Genomic DNA, 15,710 nt, shown 5'->3' with positions numbered 1-15,710 from the left:
TACTAGTACTTTTAGTTCCTTTGGGTTCGACAATCCAGTTTTGCTAAAACTATACTACTGTTCGATAGGTACACTTGCCTATATCACGATAATAGTTAGTTTCAAGAATGATTAATTATAAATATTTAAAACCTATCACGAAATCACGCGATCAAGTTTTTTGCGCCGTTGCCAGGGAACTAAGATATTAGGAATGCTCAATTTTTATTACTTTAGCCATTTATTTTTCTTGCAGTTTAATTTAATTTAATTTATTATTATTATTTATTAATTTACTTTTTTCTTTCTCTTGGCAAATTTTTATAGTTTATGACTAGAAGAAACCCGTCAGGACCACTACTTTTTTACGAAGAAATCGATCGTACAGTTTGCAAACATCAAAGAGAAATAAGGCGAAGCTTAAGATACACATAGAACGAGAAAGAGGACGATACTCAACCCCCAACCGAAGAGATAGCTGAAAACCAAGACAATCAGCTACCTCCTACAATTGCGGTTAATCAAAATCCTGCTCCACGCACTATGTATGATTATGCTAAACCTTCTTTAACAGGAACTGAATCGAGCATAGTTAGACCTGCTATCGCTGCAAATACTTTTGAACTAAAATCTAACACAGTTCAAATGATACAGCAATTTGTTCAGTTTGATGGTTTGCAGGATGAGGATCCCAACGCTCACTTAGCAAACTTCTTGGAGCTATGCGATACATTTAAAATTAATGGTGTTTCTGATGATGCCATTCGTCTTCGGTTATTCCCTTTTTCATTGAGAAACAAAGCTAAATAGTAGTTGAACTCATTACCACGAGGGTCAATCACTACTTGGGAACAAATGACCAAAAAATTTCTATTAAAATATTTTTCGTTGGCTAAAACGGCTAAATTACGTAATGATATCTCTTCGTTTGTGCAGATGGACTTAGAAACTCTTTACGATGCATGGGAGAGATACAAAGACTTACTGAGAAGGTGCCCTCACCATGGGTTACCGCCTTGGCTACAGGTTCAAACGTTCCATAATGGCCTGAATCCTTCGACTCGACAAATGGTTGACACAGCTACTAGTGGAACCATCAATAATAAAACACCTGAAGATGCCTATGAGTTTATAGAGGAGATGTCACTGAATAACTATCAGTGGCAAGTCATGAGGACTAAGCCAACTAAAACAGCAGGCGTTTATAATGTCGACTCGGTTACTGTACTGTCAAATCAGGTAGAACTTCTAAATAAAAAGATTGATCGTTTACTTGGTTCTACTTAGGTACATCCAATAATGAGGTGCGAGACGAATGGAGGAGGAGCATGCATAGAGTATCAACCCTTCAACCCTAGCATCAAGAAGGAACAAGTCCAATATATGGGTAACAATAACTCTCGATCCCAAAATAACCCATATAGTAACACTTACAATGCAGGTTGGAGGAACCACCCCAATTTCTCGTGGGGCGGTCAAGGAAATCAAAGACCACAAAATCCTCCGGGTTTTCAACAACCACCCAATCAACAGGAAAAGAAGCCGAACCTTGAAGAGATGCTCTCAAAGTTTATATCGGTATCAGAAACTCATTTCCAGAACATCAAGACAACACTTAAAAATCAACAAGCGTCGATCTAAGGGATCGAAACTCAGATAGGCCAGCTTTCCAAACTAATCTTCGAACGACCACAAGGTAGCTTGCCAAGTAATATTGAACCCAACCCAAGGAAATAGCTCAACGCAATTAATATTCAAGATGACAAAGGAGTCATTAAGCTTGAACCAGAACCGAGGCAAGAAACTGTGGTAAGGAAAGGTCAAGGTAAGGTAGGTCATAATAAAAACAAACCAGTGAATGTCGAATATAAACCTCGTGTGCCATACCCCAACGCAACAAGGAAGGACCGTTCAGATGAATAATTTGGTAAATTCCTTAAACTCTTAAAAAAATTACATATTAACTTACCATTTATTGAAGCTCTATCATAGATGCCAAACACAATGAAATTTTTAAAGGAGCTTTTAGCAAATAAGCAGAAGTTGGACGAGGCGTTGCATGTGGAGCTAAACACAGTGTGCTCAGCTATTCTGTAAAATAATCTACTGAACAAATTGAAAGATCTAGGGAGTTTTACGATTCCTTGCTTAATCGGTAGTTTAGATTTTAATAATGCATTAGCTAATTTAGGGGCTAGTATCAACGTCATGCCTTACAAAATGTTCAAATAGTTAGGTCTTGGGAAACCCAAACAGACTAGGATGAGCATTCAATTAGTAGATAAAACTATAAGATTTCCTAGGGGTATTATTGAAGATGTGCTAGTTAAAATCAATAAATTTATATTTCCCGTTGACTTCATTGTTCTAAACATAGAGGAGGATAACAACACTCCTTTAATTCTAGGAAGGCCCTTTTTAGCAACTGCTAAAACAATTATTGATGTTGGCACAAGTGAACTCACACTCCGTGTTGGAGATGAAACAATCACCCTTCAAGCTCGCAATTTCGGCACACATTGGAAATTGAAGGTGATCGTCTAAACTATTCTACTAAAACTGACAATATGGTGCAACCTTTTTTGCAGGAAATGAGTCTAAAATAAGTACATGAGCCATTCTCAAGCAATAGTAGAGGACCTATTCATGAAGATTGAAGGCTACAAATCGAGGAGCTAGATGAATGGCAGATGCATAAACCGAGAACACTAGACAAACTGAATCTACGACAGAACGAGCTCAATACCTTTCCAAATCAACTTAAGGTTGGAGATAGAGTCTTATTAGAGGCCACAGATCCCCACATTGTCACTACCACACCGAACGAAGAAATCCCTCTTACGATACTCAGCATTTTCCCATTCGGTACGGTTGAGGTGAGTCATCCCAAGTTCGGCACTTTTAAGGTAAACAACACACGTCTGAAACCTTATTTTGATGAGAATGATAGCAGGAATGAGGAGTATAAACTCCTCGAACCACCATGACCATTCAATGGAGAGGTAAGTCGAGCTTAGACTATAAAAAAGCAATTCTCGGGAGGCAACCCGAACACTAACTGTATTAACTTCTTTAAAATTTAGTCTTCAACACCTAACTTACTAACAGAGCTCTTGAATACAGGTTTTCCACAGAGACACGGCCAAGCACACGGGCGTGCTTAGGGCCGTGTGAAAATAGGGAAACAATTTTCCCAAACATAGGCTACGATAAAATGCCATGGCCATGCGACATGGCCATAGTCGAGCCTGCCAAAACAACACGGGCGTGAGACACGCCCGTGTGGAAGATTCGTGGGTGAACCTATTAAAATAGCACGGGTGTTCAACATGCCTGTGTCTAGAACCGGTGGTCAAACCTGTTAGATTGACACGGGCGAGGGTCTTAATACATGGGCGTGGAAGAAGCGAACAAAGCTAGACACGGTCGTACAACACGGCCGTACGATACGGCCGTGTGCACCCATACGTCCAAGGAACACGGGAGTGGGCTAAATGTCAGATGCGCCCAAATTCAAAATTCGTAAATCATACGGGATGAAATTGGGGAACACGGGCTTGTTACCTAGACGTGTGACCCAAAATCTATAAATACCCTACACTATTCACTTTCTTCCCCATTCAAAAACCCTAACCCTAGCCACTACAAGTCGACACAGCCTCCCTACCATGCCCGTGCGCCCTCTCCAACTCTATTTTTGACGTCCGATTTCTCTCCCTTAGTGTTTGTTTACTCTTTTCACCTTTATTCTACTTACTTTTAATGTTTATTTTTAAAATAATCTTTATTTTTCTCTTACTATTTCCATTTTGTTCATTATTTCTACATTATTATATTATTTTTCATACATTTCATGTTAAATCAAGTTGTTAGGAATGCCTTACTCTTTTGTCATACACATGCCATTACTATGCCCATTCTTATGCCATTACAATGATAATGTTAGAAATTATGCTATCAAAATAATTATGTTGGTTATGTTTGGCTAATATTAGAAGTTGTGGCTGAAATTCTGATTTTTATTTGAAATTTGTCTTCATTTTACTTTGATCATTCCTCAAGATGAATTAATGGTTTTGATTGCAGGTACCATGTCGTCTTTACGAGGAAAGAAAATTATCGTACCTGCTTCGAAGAAGAGGAAGGGAGCATCATCTTCTGCGGGTCCAACCATGAAAATTCGTCACCCTCTCCTACAATTCCCCAAAGGGCCCCAAGAAGAAATTTTCCAAATACTTCGGGCCCAACCTTCAATTGCAGGCCGCTACATCGACTGGGCTACCGTAGAACAAGTTCAATTGGCTGATGCAATTCGGGCCCTCCTAACCACCGACCCTTGGGAACTGTTCTTTGGGATCATCGAGCCAACATACCTCGAGCTCACTATGGAACTATGCTCAACGTTTCATCTTCAGATCGTAATGATAAACTACGATGATCCTGGCACGGTCCAATTTTGTCTAGGCGTATTAATCCGCCAGCTAAGCGTCCCAGAGTTCGGTACTGCACTGGGCTTATATATGGAGGAGTTCAAGGAGGAGAATGAACTACATGCTCTCACTCGCCACATACACTGCTCCCACTCACCATATACACTTCTCTCCCTCGAAGTGATGGCACACTTTGGCCCCTGGCGCTGCCTCCTACAATCCTAGCCGCTCCAAGGTATCAGTTCTCCCACCATCCCTAAGGTACTTACACGCCATTTTGTCTCACACGATAACGGGGAGGCGAGAAGTACTGGCGTCGTCAATACCCACGACACCTACTTTTTACGGTGTATGTCGCACGGGTACGTCATCGACCTTGCCTATTTCATTGCCCTCACAATTCAGCACCAGACGGAGTAGCATAGGAAGGGGGTCATCTCCATTGGCCCCTATGTGACAGATTGGCTCGACACTTCGGGCTCCTCAGCACCGCAGCCCAAGAATCATCCTTAACCTTCATTGGCCAGATGTCTCCACAAGGCATCTCGAGCATGCTTAGCATAAGGATGATCAAAAAGCCCCGAGAAACCTACCCTCCTCAATATCGTCTCGCCCAATCTACAGAGGAGGAGGCCTACAAGGACATTCCTGATGATGTCCCTCCATAGCACGAGGACCCACTGACTCAGCAACCACCACCCTCTCGTCTAGTTCATGCGACAGTTTCATATGCTGACATCTCTGAGTGCCTCACTCGATTCTAGCAGCAGTGTTTTCAATGATTTGACAACATTGATGCTACGCTACAGCAGATTTGTCAGCAACTCCACATCTCATCGCCAGTCCCACCTCACGAACCATCCAACAATGAAGATGCTTAAAAACATTTATTTATTATTTTATATTTTTAATTTTTATTAAAGTTACTTTTTATTTTTATTAGATTTTAGAATTTTATTTTAATTATCAATTTCAGTTATTTCTTTATGAGTAATTATTCTTCCTAAAATCCCCTAAAAGGTCCCTGATTTTATCACAGTTATATAGAGCTCTTAAGCTCATCATCGCATAGGAACTAAAAACTCCAATGGGAAAGGTTCTCCATGACTGCCATGTCCTGATCGACCACGACCATAGCTACCACTAGATATAATATTCTTTTGGCACAGGACTTATGGACTAATGAACTTCTACCACTATCGGAGTATCCTCCTCCACTCTCACACCGATTACTCTCTAAAACTCCAGTTCGAGGAATTCATCATACAGGAAGTTTCACTTCTCACCCTATCTTATTTTTATATTCAAATATCTATCTTTTTACTTTAAGGGCAATGTACATCATAAGTGTGGGGGGTATTTATTTCATTATCAGAAAAATCCCTGAATGACTGCCTTGTTCTCTTGAAAAGCTCTCATATCGTATTTAGGATAAATTTTGATTGATTTATGACGTTGATTGATATATATTGAATTAAAACATAGGCATTTATGCATTGATTGTTTAAACCTCAAGACATTAGAGAATCAAGCATGATAAGTTGATTTTTAAGAATTTAAAATCTTAGGTTGTTTCCCCAAAGTTTAGGTATTACTTTGAGTTGGAATTCATAAGTTTTAAACATCAAAAAGCCATAATTGTTGTGAGATTTTTAAGCCTTTTGAGTATCTATTAATTCTTTCATGCTCACTTTTATTATTGTTTTGAGTGCGTCAGTATTGAACTGTTATTCTAGAACTTGCTTGATTATGCATGTCAAGACCACACCATTTGATTTGATATGTCAATATGATTAAGGCACTTAGGATTAACCCATTCATGCCATGAAAAGCCTACCTCCACGATTAACCCCTAGTAAACCCCCTTGAGCCTAACAAGCCATTTCTTGTATTACCCTTTATATTAACCCTTAACCCATTATTATTGAAATCCCCTAAATTAATCCTTACTTTTGTCGAGATTTGAGTTGAATAAATTGTTTAGCTATATCTTGTTCTTAATAGTTAGTCTATGTTATTTAACTTGTTCTTAAAAAAAAACATGTATACTTTGTAAGCTTCAGTATTTAAATTCCATATTCTGAGAAAAGCTCTGTTGTACGCAATTGATGACTAGCTATTTTTCTGGTTAAGTAATTTTTCAACTCAATCTCGAATTCTAACCCTTTCTTTCAGCTTGTGACCACACCTCCTAACCAAGCCTCATTACAACCCTCTAAAGACCTTTTGATTGATGTATCATCTTAAATTATAGTGGTGGAGATTTGATTTTCATGCAAGCCTATGGTAATGACTTTTCATTATTGACTATTGAATGCTTCATTTATTGTCCTTAAACACCTCGAGTGATTTGAGTGAATCTTTACTGAGAATGTGAAACTCTGTGATATTCTGAATCAAAGGTAATTACTTAGATGAGGGGAGACACCTATGTTTGCATGATTAAATACTCAACTTGGAATGTTGAAACTTTTATGTTCTTTTAGTTGAATTCCCAATGTATGATTGCCTATGGATTATTTTGAGATATTATCGATAGAAATTATAAGTTGAGAAGAATTTATTTTGATTATGAGTTGAGAATTTTGCTTGAGGACAAGCAAATGCTTAAGTTTGGGGGTATTTTATAAACCGTAATTTATACATATTTTTACCCCATGTTTAACGCATTTTATGGATGATTTCCAATTAGAATTGGTGAATTCAATGCTCCTAATGCTTTAATTTCATGTTTTATACTTAGGAGAGCATAGGAGAGCAAAAGGAATAAGAAAAGGGCCAAAAATAGAGAAAATGGGCCAAAGTATGACATCGACATGGCCTGAAACTCCTCACATGGGTAGATCACACGGTCGTGTCAATTTGGCAGGCTCGAGCACGGCCTGAAGTAATCGTACACAGACGGACGTGTCCCTACCGAGCCCAAGTTAAGTCCAATTCAGAAAAGGCTAATTTTGAGGGCTCTTACACATCTGAAAGCCTATAAATACACCCTAGAGGAGGAAGAAAAGGAAGACACAGAATAGGGAGTAAGAAATTACCCCAAGGAGGCCGATTGATCCATCTCAGAAGCCGGATGTACCATCAAGACTGAAGATTTCTCCTCAATTTCCCCTTCAAGAGTTTTGGGTTTTCTTTATGTTTTGTATTCTTTATTATTCTGAGATGTTTTCTTATTTAGTTATGAACTAAAACCCCTAAATACCTAAGGGGAATGAAACCTAAGATGAATCTTGTTATTATTTTCTGAATTGTATGATAAATATTTAACTTGTTTTTAATTATGTGTTTTTAATTCTTGTTTTGATATCCCAGGAACTAATTCAAGATAAGCTCTTATTCAGAGGAGGAATAGACCCTGTCTATGAGTACATTTTTCATAATTAAGCGGAGTTGTTTGCGTGCCTAGACATAGGGTGACAAGATTTTGCCAGATTAGGGTGAAACCTAATAAGGGGATCCATAGATCGAGTTAATGTAACCCTAGGGTGTTAATTAGAGAAAGGTCTCAATTATTAAATCTAGGGATTAGATGTTATTAGTCTTGAATAGGGATAATAACATAACTTAAGGATCTCTACGGAACAAGTTAAATGAATAAATCGTCCGATTCGGAGCCAGAATAACAAGAACAGTCTAGGTGGATTTTTCCTTAGGTATTGTCTTAATTCAATTGATTTTCCCAAAAGCATTCCCCAATTCTATTCTCTGTGAATTCTTAGTTTAGACAACTAGTTAGTTAAAACAAAACCTCTTTATACTTAGGCCAGATAATAAAAAGACAGTCATTACTAGTACTTTTAGTTCCTTTGGGTTCGATAATCTGGTCTTGCTAAAACTATACTACTGTTCGATAGGTATACTTGCCTACATCACGATAATAGTTAGTTTCAAGAACGATTAATAATAAATATTTAAAACCTATCACGAAATCACGCGAGCAGTTAAAATTTCATGAAAAAATTCTAAGAATAAGGAGTCCAATTAGTAATTAGGGATCAAACTGAATAAGTTGCAAAACTTGGGTTCTAGAAGCAATTTGTATGAAATTTCTTTGCATTATTAATTAGAAGGTCTTAAAGAGTAATTTTTCCAATTTTTAAGTTTTTGGACAAAAATAGGCATGCATGGAAAATTTTTAAAGGTTAGAAAGGAAGGACATTTTGGTTATTTGGTAATAAACTAAATAAAAAGGGAAAATGAAAGCAAAAATCATCCATCTTTCTGCATTCTGCTAAAAATTGAAGGGTCTCCATAGCTAGGGTTTTCAACATTTTCAAGCTCAATAGTAAGTGCTCCCTAGCCCAGTTTTTAATGTTCTTTTTATTTTTGAGATCCTTGTAACAAGCTCTCTCTATTTCTACCCATATTTCAAGCTAAGGTTCATGTTTAGAAATTTACCCACGCATGAGATGCTTGTGCTTTGATGATTTATAGAGGAATATGAGAGTTTAGAGGATAGTAAACAACTTCTACTAAGTAGTTTTTCATGGAAATGGCTTAAAGGACCATTTTGTAAAAGTTATGAAATTGAGTAGTAAAATGTGAAATGAAGGAAAATGTGGCCTACTATAAGCATGAAAAATATTCGTCTAGGCTTTGGTAAACTAGAAATTTCATGCATTTCATTATACGAGCCTTAGGACTAAATTGTAAAAAGTGTGACAGGTTAGAGGCAAATTGGTCATTTTTCCCGGGGTGAGTTTAAGCCGAAAATGAACAATGTGAGCTATTAATAATTTATTTTACTGATATAGGCCCCGAGGAACCAATTTTGAAGGTCGACTATAGAAAACGAAAGGTTTCAGAATAACCGAAATATGATCCCAAAACAATTACCAGGTAAGTTCGTGTAAGTCGAAGTAAACTCTTAATATACTTAAAATGTTTATTCTTGAATGTATGATAATTTAGATATTCATTGCATGATAATACGTGGAATATGGTAGTATAAGTTAACGAGAAAATTGAAGATCCCGATTGAATAAAAAAGATATCTGATAGATTTCTCGAAATGAATTGATGGTAAAAAGGATCTAGCCTGGAGGGGTGTTCCTTTAGTGATCGAGCCTCTCGAAGAATATGTGTGGTAGTAGATTGAGACCGGACGGTTAATCTGATTTAGGATCTGAATTTAGCCTGGACTGGTAATTCAGATTTGAGCTCAATAGAGCACATGTTGTTATAAGGGATTTAGCCTGGACTGGTAATCTCGACATTGCTCTATGAGTTTATGCTACGAGGGATTTAGCCTGGACTGGTAATCTCATCGTAAAAGCGAGGTTCACGTGAGTGCATACTTATCACTTGCATGATTTGACGGTGAATGGGATATCCATTAAGATTCTGAGAAATTCAACGGGATTAAAATGAGAAATGAGAATGGAAATTCTTGAATTGATGAGCTCATCTATGATTAATGTTATAATGTATTGACATGAGGCTAACATGATGATTGAGTGTGTGTGATAGGGAAATTATACTATACTAGTTGGAATGAATGTCTAATATGGTACTATGCTAAACAACTGGTAAGTTTACCTTCCTGTTATCCGAACTTACTAAGCATGTTAATGCTTGCCCCCTCTCTTTTCTCTTATCTTACAGAGCTCGGGGACTTGTCAAGATTGAAAGACAACTGGAGCACTGATCACACTATCAACTTGCCTTTATTGGGTATATAGAAAATTTTATTTTGTTATAATGACATGTATAGGATTCTTGGTCATTTTGTTATAAGTTTCATTTGGCTAGCCAATGTAAGGGCTTAAATGATATACTTATTCATTTTGTATATGGCCATGAGATATGGCTCATGTTAATGTAGGTTGTAAACCTACTATTTGTGCATGTTTATGCTTGAATGTTCATGAGATGGTTAATGTGATATACCATGAATGGATATGTGTAATATGGCCAAATCACTTGAAGATGGTTTAGGTCATAATTGGCATGATGTACAAAATGAGCTAAGTATATATGGTTTATAAAATGGTAACCCTAAAACAAACAAGGTAATATCAATATAGGTTAAGAAGAGATATGAAATACCATGCATGACCTTGGCTAAGAAGGTTTTAAGGGTACATTTATCCCATAATAGATGTCCAAGGAACATATTAGTGTGTATGGAAGTTTGAGGGTGACCAAAGGCTTGGAATATAGCCTACAAAAAGGTCCACACGGGCATGTGTCTAGGCCGTGTGTGACACACGGTCAGTCCCCATGGGCATATTGTACGGCTGTGTGTCCCCTGCACCTAGAATTTTAGGTCAGCATGGATGGTAGTAAACACACGGGTAGAGACATGGCCATGTGTCTCAAGTGTCGAGGACATGGCCTAGCACATGGGCATGTGCCTTGGCAGTGTGCCCCTAAATAAATGATGACGTCATAAACAGAATGTCTAGGTTTTTGCACACCGGCTGTGACACAGGCGTGTCATGGCCGTGTAAAGGACACAGGCCATGGACACGGGCGTGTGCTCAGCTGTGTGAAAAACCCTGTAGGTTTGAAATGGAATATAATTCCACACGGGTAAGGGACACGGGCGTGTGCATTTCCTTCACACGGGCGTGTGAGGCTTAAACCTAGAATTTTTTTTTAAAATTTTCTTAAGTTCTCAATTTAGTGCCGGGCCGCTTTTAACGCATGTTTTGGACCTCATAAGTCCATAATAGGGATAATATGATTTTGTTTGATTAGTTTTAAATCAAAATGAAATTTTATAATCCGTTTCTCCCGGATTGTCCGTGTTTGTGTACGATAATGCCTCGTGCCTTGTCCAGATCTAGGGTACGGGTAAGGGGTGTTACATTTCCCCTCTTTAATGTTTGTGTGTATGATTAATTGACCCGAGTTCAACACATTCGTATATATACACTATATTAGTGACAAAAAAGAATTTACCTATCAAGTACACTAGTTTTTTTGCCTAAGTCACTAATCCTTTATGTTACAGTGTTATAGTTGACTTGGTATGCAAGCAATGTCCGCTAAAAATTCAAGGCTACAACTTTCCCGCTGATTTAGTGCTTTTACCTTTCAATGACTTTAACGTCATTTTGGGAATAAACTAGTCAAATCTACATGGTACGGTGATTAATTATCAATGAAACAAAGTTTATTTGAGATGTCTTGATGGTGAGATAATTTCTATTATATCTGATAAAATTGATGGTATTTCGAGTATGATCTCGGCAGTAAAGGCGTAGAAACTAGTTTGGAAAGGTTATGATGCATTTTTAGCATACATTCTGGACTCCAGAGTGCCAAAGAAAAAGGTGGATCAAGTACTGAAAGTATGTGAATTCTCAGATGTTTTTCTGAAGAATTACCAGAGCGAGAAGTTGAAATTGTTATTGAGTTAGCACCTGATACTACTTTAATTTCAATTGCTTCTTATCAAATAGCTCCAAAGGAACTTAAGGAACTTAAAGCATAGTTGCAAGAGCTACCGAGTGTATCACCTTGGGGTGCACTGGTATTATTTATTAAAAAGAAAGACGGGACAATGAGATTATGTATTAACTACAGACAATTGAACAAGATCACGATAAAGAAAAAATATTTGTTGCCTCAAATTGAGGATTTGTTTGCTCAACTGAAAGGAGCCATAACATTTTCGAAAATTGATCTCCAATCTAGTTGTTATCAGTTACGAGTAGAAGATTTTGACATACCAAAAATCACATCCAGGACTCGTTATGGACACTATGAATTATTAGTTATGCCAATTGGGCTAATGAATGCTCCTACTATGTTTATGGATTTAATGAACAGAATTTTCTGGCTATATTTATATAGATTTGTGGAAGCCTTTACTGCTAATATTCTAATTTATTCTCGAGATAAAGTGGAACACATTTATCATTTGAGATTAATACTGTAAACTCTACGCAAGAAATAGTTGTACGCAAAATTCAGTAAATACGAGTTTTGGCTTCAAGAAGTCGGATTTTTGGGTCACGTTGTATCAGCTGATGGCATCAGAGTGGATCTAGGTAAGATATCTGCCATTTTAGATTGGAAGCCTTCGAAAAATATCACTAAAATTAGGATTTTTCTAGTTTGGCCAGGTACTATTGAAGATTTGTAAAAGGGTTCTCGATGAATTCTTTATCTTTAACGAAGTTACTATAGAAAAATGTTTAAGTTTGAATAGACTGAAAGGTGTCAATAGAGTTTTGATTAGTTGAAAGCAATGTTAACTAAGGCCCCTGTACTGATTCAGCCAGTGTCCAACATGGAATTTTTAATTTATAGTGATGCTTCGCTTAATGGGTTGGGTTTTGTTTCGATGCAAGAAGATAAAGTTGTAGCTTATGCTTCTCGTCAATTGAAATGTCATAAGAAAAATTTCTCGACTCAAGTTTTAGACCTTGCAGCTATTATATTTGCTTTTAAGATCTGGTGTCACTATTTATAGAAAGGAAAATGCCATATTTTCACAGATCACAGAAGTCTAAAGTACTTGATGTTATAAAAAGAATTAAACTTGCGTCCGCATAGATTGTTGGAACTTCTAAAAGACTATGATCTGGTAATTGATTATCATCTGGGTAAAGCTAATATTGTTGCTGATGCTTTGAGTAGAAAATCTTTATTTGCTTTACGAGATTTGAATCATTGGTTGACATTGATTGAAGATGGTTCTATTTTAGTTGAATTAAAAGCTAAACCAATGTTTCTACAACAGATTTATGAATATCAGAAAAATGACTCCGAACTTATTAGCAAGCGAGAACAAGAATTTCATCTTAGTTCTGATGGTGGTTTGTGTTTCCGAAATAAAATACGTGTACTGAGAAATTTTGAATTTAAGCTTGAGATTTTGCAAGAAGCCTACAACAATAGTTACTCGATACATTCTAGTAGTAACAAAATGTACAGTGATTTGAAACAAATGTATTGGTGTCCAGGTATGAAATGTGAAATTTCAAAATTTTTATCTAAATGTTTGATTTGTCAACAAATAAAAGCTGAGCATTAGGTACCTTTGGGATTGCTTCAGCCTATTATGATTCTAGAGTGGAAATGGGAACGGGTTATTATGGATTTTGTTTTAGGACTTCCGTTATCTCTGCAAAAGAAAGATGTCATCTGTGTTATTGTTGATACTTAACTAAATCAGCACACTTTATACCTATTCGGATGAATTTTTCACTCGAAAAGTTGGCACAACTGTACATTGCTGAGATTGTTAGACTTCATGGGGTGCCAATAACTATTATCTCGGATCGAGATCCGTGTTTTACCTCTCGATTTTGGGGTAAACTACATGAAGCTTTAGGCACTAGATTACATTTCAACACGACCTTCCATCCGCAAACTAATGGTCAATCTGAGCGAGTAATTCAAGTACTTGAAGATATGCTTCATTGTTGCGTTCTAGAATTCGAAGGTAGTTGGGAAAATTTTCTTCCTTTATTTGAATTTGCGTATAATAATAGTTATCATTCAAGCATCATAATGGCGCTGTACAAAGCTTTGTATGGTCGAAAATCTAGAACTCCTTTATATTGGACTAAATTAAGTGAGAAAAAGTTTTTCAGTATGGGTTTAACCTGTGAAACTGAGGAAAAGGTCAAGGTGTTTCAAAATATTTTGAAAACTGCTACGAACCGTTAGAAATCTTACGCTGATTTGAAAAGAAAAGACATTGAATGTCAAGTTGGTGATAAAGAATTTTAAAAAGTATTCCCTAGAAGAAAGTTTTTCCTTTTGGCTAAAAAGGGAAACTTAGTCCACGATTTATTAGATCGTACGAGATCATTGAGAGAATCAGACTGGTAGCTTATCGTTTGGCCTTCTTGTCTGAATTAGATAAAACTCACAACATATTTCATGTATCAATGTTACGATGGTATCGATCTGACCCTTCACATGTAATTTCGCCAAGAGATATAGAAATTTAGTCAGATATGTCTTATATTGAGGAACCGGTTAGAATTTTGTCTCAAGAAATTAAAGAATTGAGAAATAAAAACACAGCTTTAGTTAAAGTTCTCTAGCATCGTCCTGGAGTTGAGGAAGCTACTTAGGAACCGAAAGAGACTATGAAAGTGCAGTTCCCGAATCTATTTTTTGATAAGATTTTCAAAGACGAAAATTTCTTAAGAGGGAGAGAGTTATAACAGCCCATTTTTAGTAGTGTTAGAAAAATTGGTTTCAGGACCATAATTCTGACGAGTGAGCTAATGTTGTGATGTTTATTTAATGTCTATATGATTACATTGAAGTCTTATTAATGTTTAACTTAGAAATTCTGAAGTTTAGATGGTTGATAAACTAAAAAGGATTAAATTGTAAAAACTGTAAAAGTTAGTTTCTAATAGGTAAAGGAATTAAATAGATAAAAAATAATGAAGTGGTGGACCATATTAGTAGATAGACCGTATTAATTACAATGGGTGGTGTTGAGTTGGTTATTTGGAAAACTTCATTAATTTTAAAGGTTATTTTAGTAATTAGTTAAAAAATTAAATTAGACAAAAGATGAAAATCTATCCTCTTCATGTTTTTCTTTTCTTTGGCCGAATGCCATTGTTGGGGGAACTCAAAGCTTTGCTTTTTTTTTTGAATCTTTGCATGTAAGCTATTTTTTACCCTTTTTGGTGATTTTTATGTTTTTGAGCTCGTATTAATTAATTTAGCTAGCCCGGAGGTAAATTTGTAAAGCTGTTAAAATTTTAGGGACTTTCCATGATAGAGTTTGAATGTGTTTTGAATTTAGTTGATAGATTATTAAGTTTGGTTGTTAAATAGACAAGTTTTGTCAAATGAATTTTTATGATTTTAAGGTATAGGGATTTATTTGTTAAAAGAGTAAAAATTCATGGTTATAAATGTCAAATTTTGTTAGATATGAGTTGTTTGAGGCTAGTAAAATTAGCTATTATTGTGGTGATGAAAAATTATGAAATTTTAGGTTAAAAGATTTGGGGATTTAATTTGATTATAAGATAAATTATTTAGGATTATTTAGTAATTTTACATTAATATGTAAATTAGTTTGAAATGGAAAATTGAGGTTTTGGAATTAATTGATTAAGTTAAATTACAATTTACATCAAGACTCAAATCCATTTGTGGAATTTTGGTAAGTTCATCTTATGTATTTGCATGGTTATATTAAATTCCTTGTTAAGGATTTAATCTTTTAGTTCTATTTCATATTGTTATTAAATTTTGAATCGTAATATATATTTGAATTAGGTGTTATTCAAGCTTACTGCCTAGCTGGCTCAATGCCATTGTTATCAGGCTTAGTGGCTAGTAGGCTTTGTACCTGTGTTATTC

At 36.2% G+C, this 15,710-nt stretch overlaps 1 non-coding gene across 1 annotated transcript; it reads right to left on the bottom strand.

Annotated features, from left to right (window-relative positions):
• Positions 1–882: 882 nt before the first annotated feature.
• Positions 883–989, bottom strand: LOC128289967 (small nucleolar RNA R71). Its single transcript, XR_008279607.1, has one exon. It is a non-coding gene; the product is annotated as a small nucleolar RNA R71 (small nucleolar RNA).
• Between the last annotated feature and the right edge of the window lie 14,721 nt (positions 990–15,710).

The sequence above is a fragment of the Gossypium arboreum genome, chromosome 2 (genome assembly GCF_025698485.1).
Source record: "Gossypium arboreum isolate Shixiya-1 chromosome 2, ASM2569848v2, whole genome shotgun sequence".
NCBI classification, from domain to species: domain Eukaryota; kingdom Viridiplantae; phylum Streptophyta; class Magnoliopsida; order Malvales; family Malvaceae; genus Gossypium; species Gossypium arboreum.
Note: the sequence above shows the minus strand (reverse complement) of the source record. Positions and strands in the feature narration are given on the sequence as shown.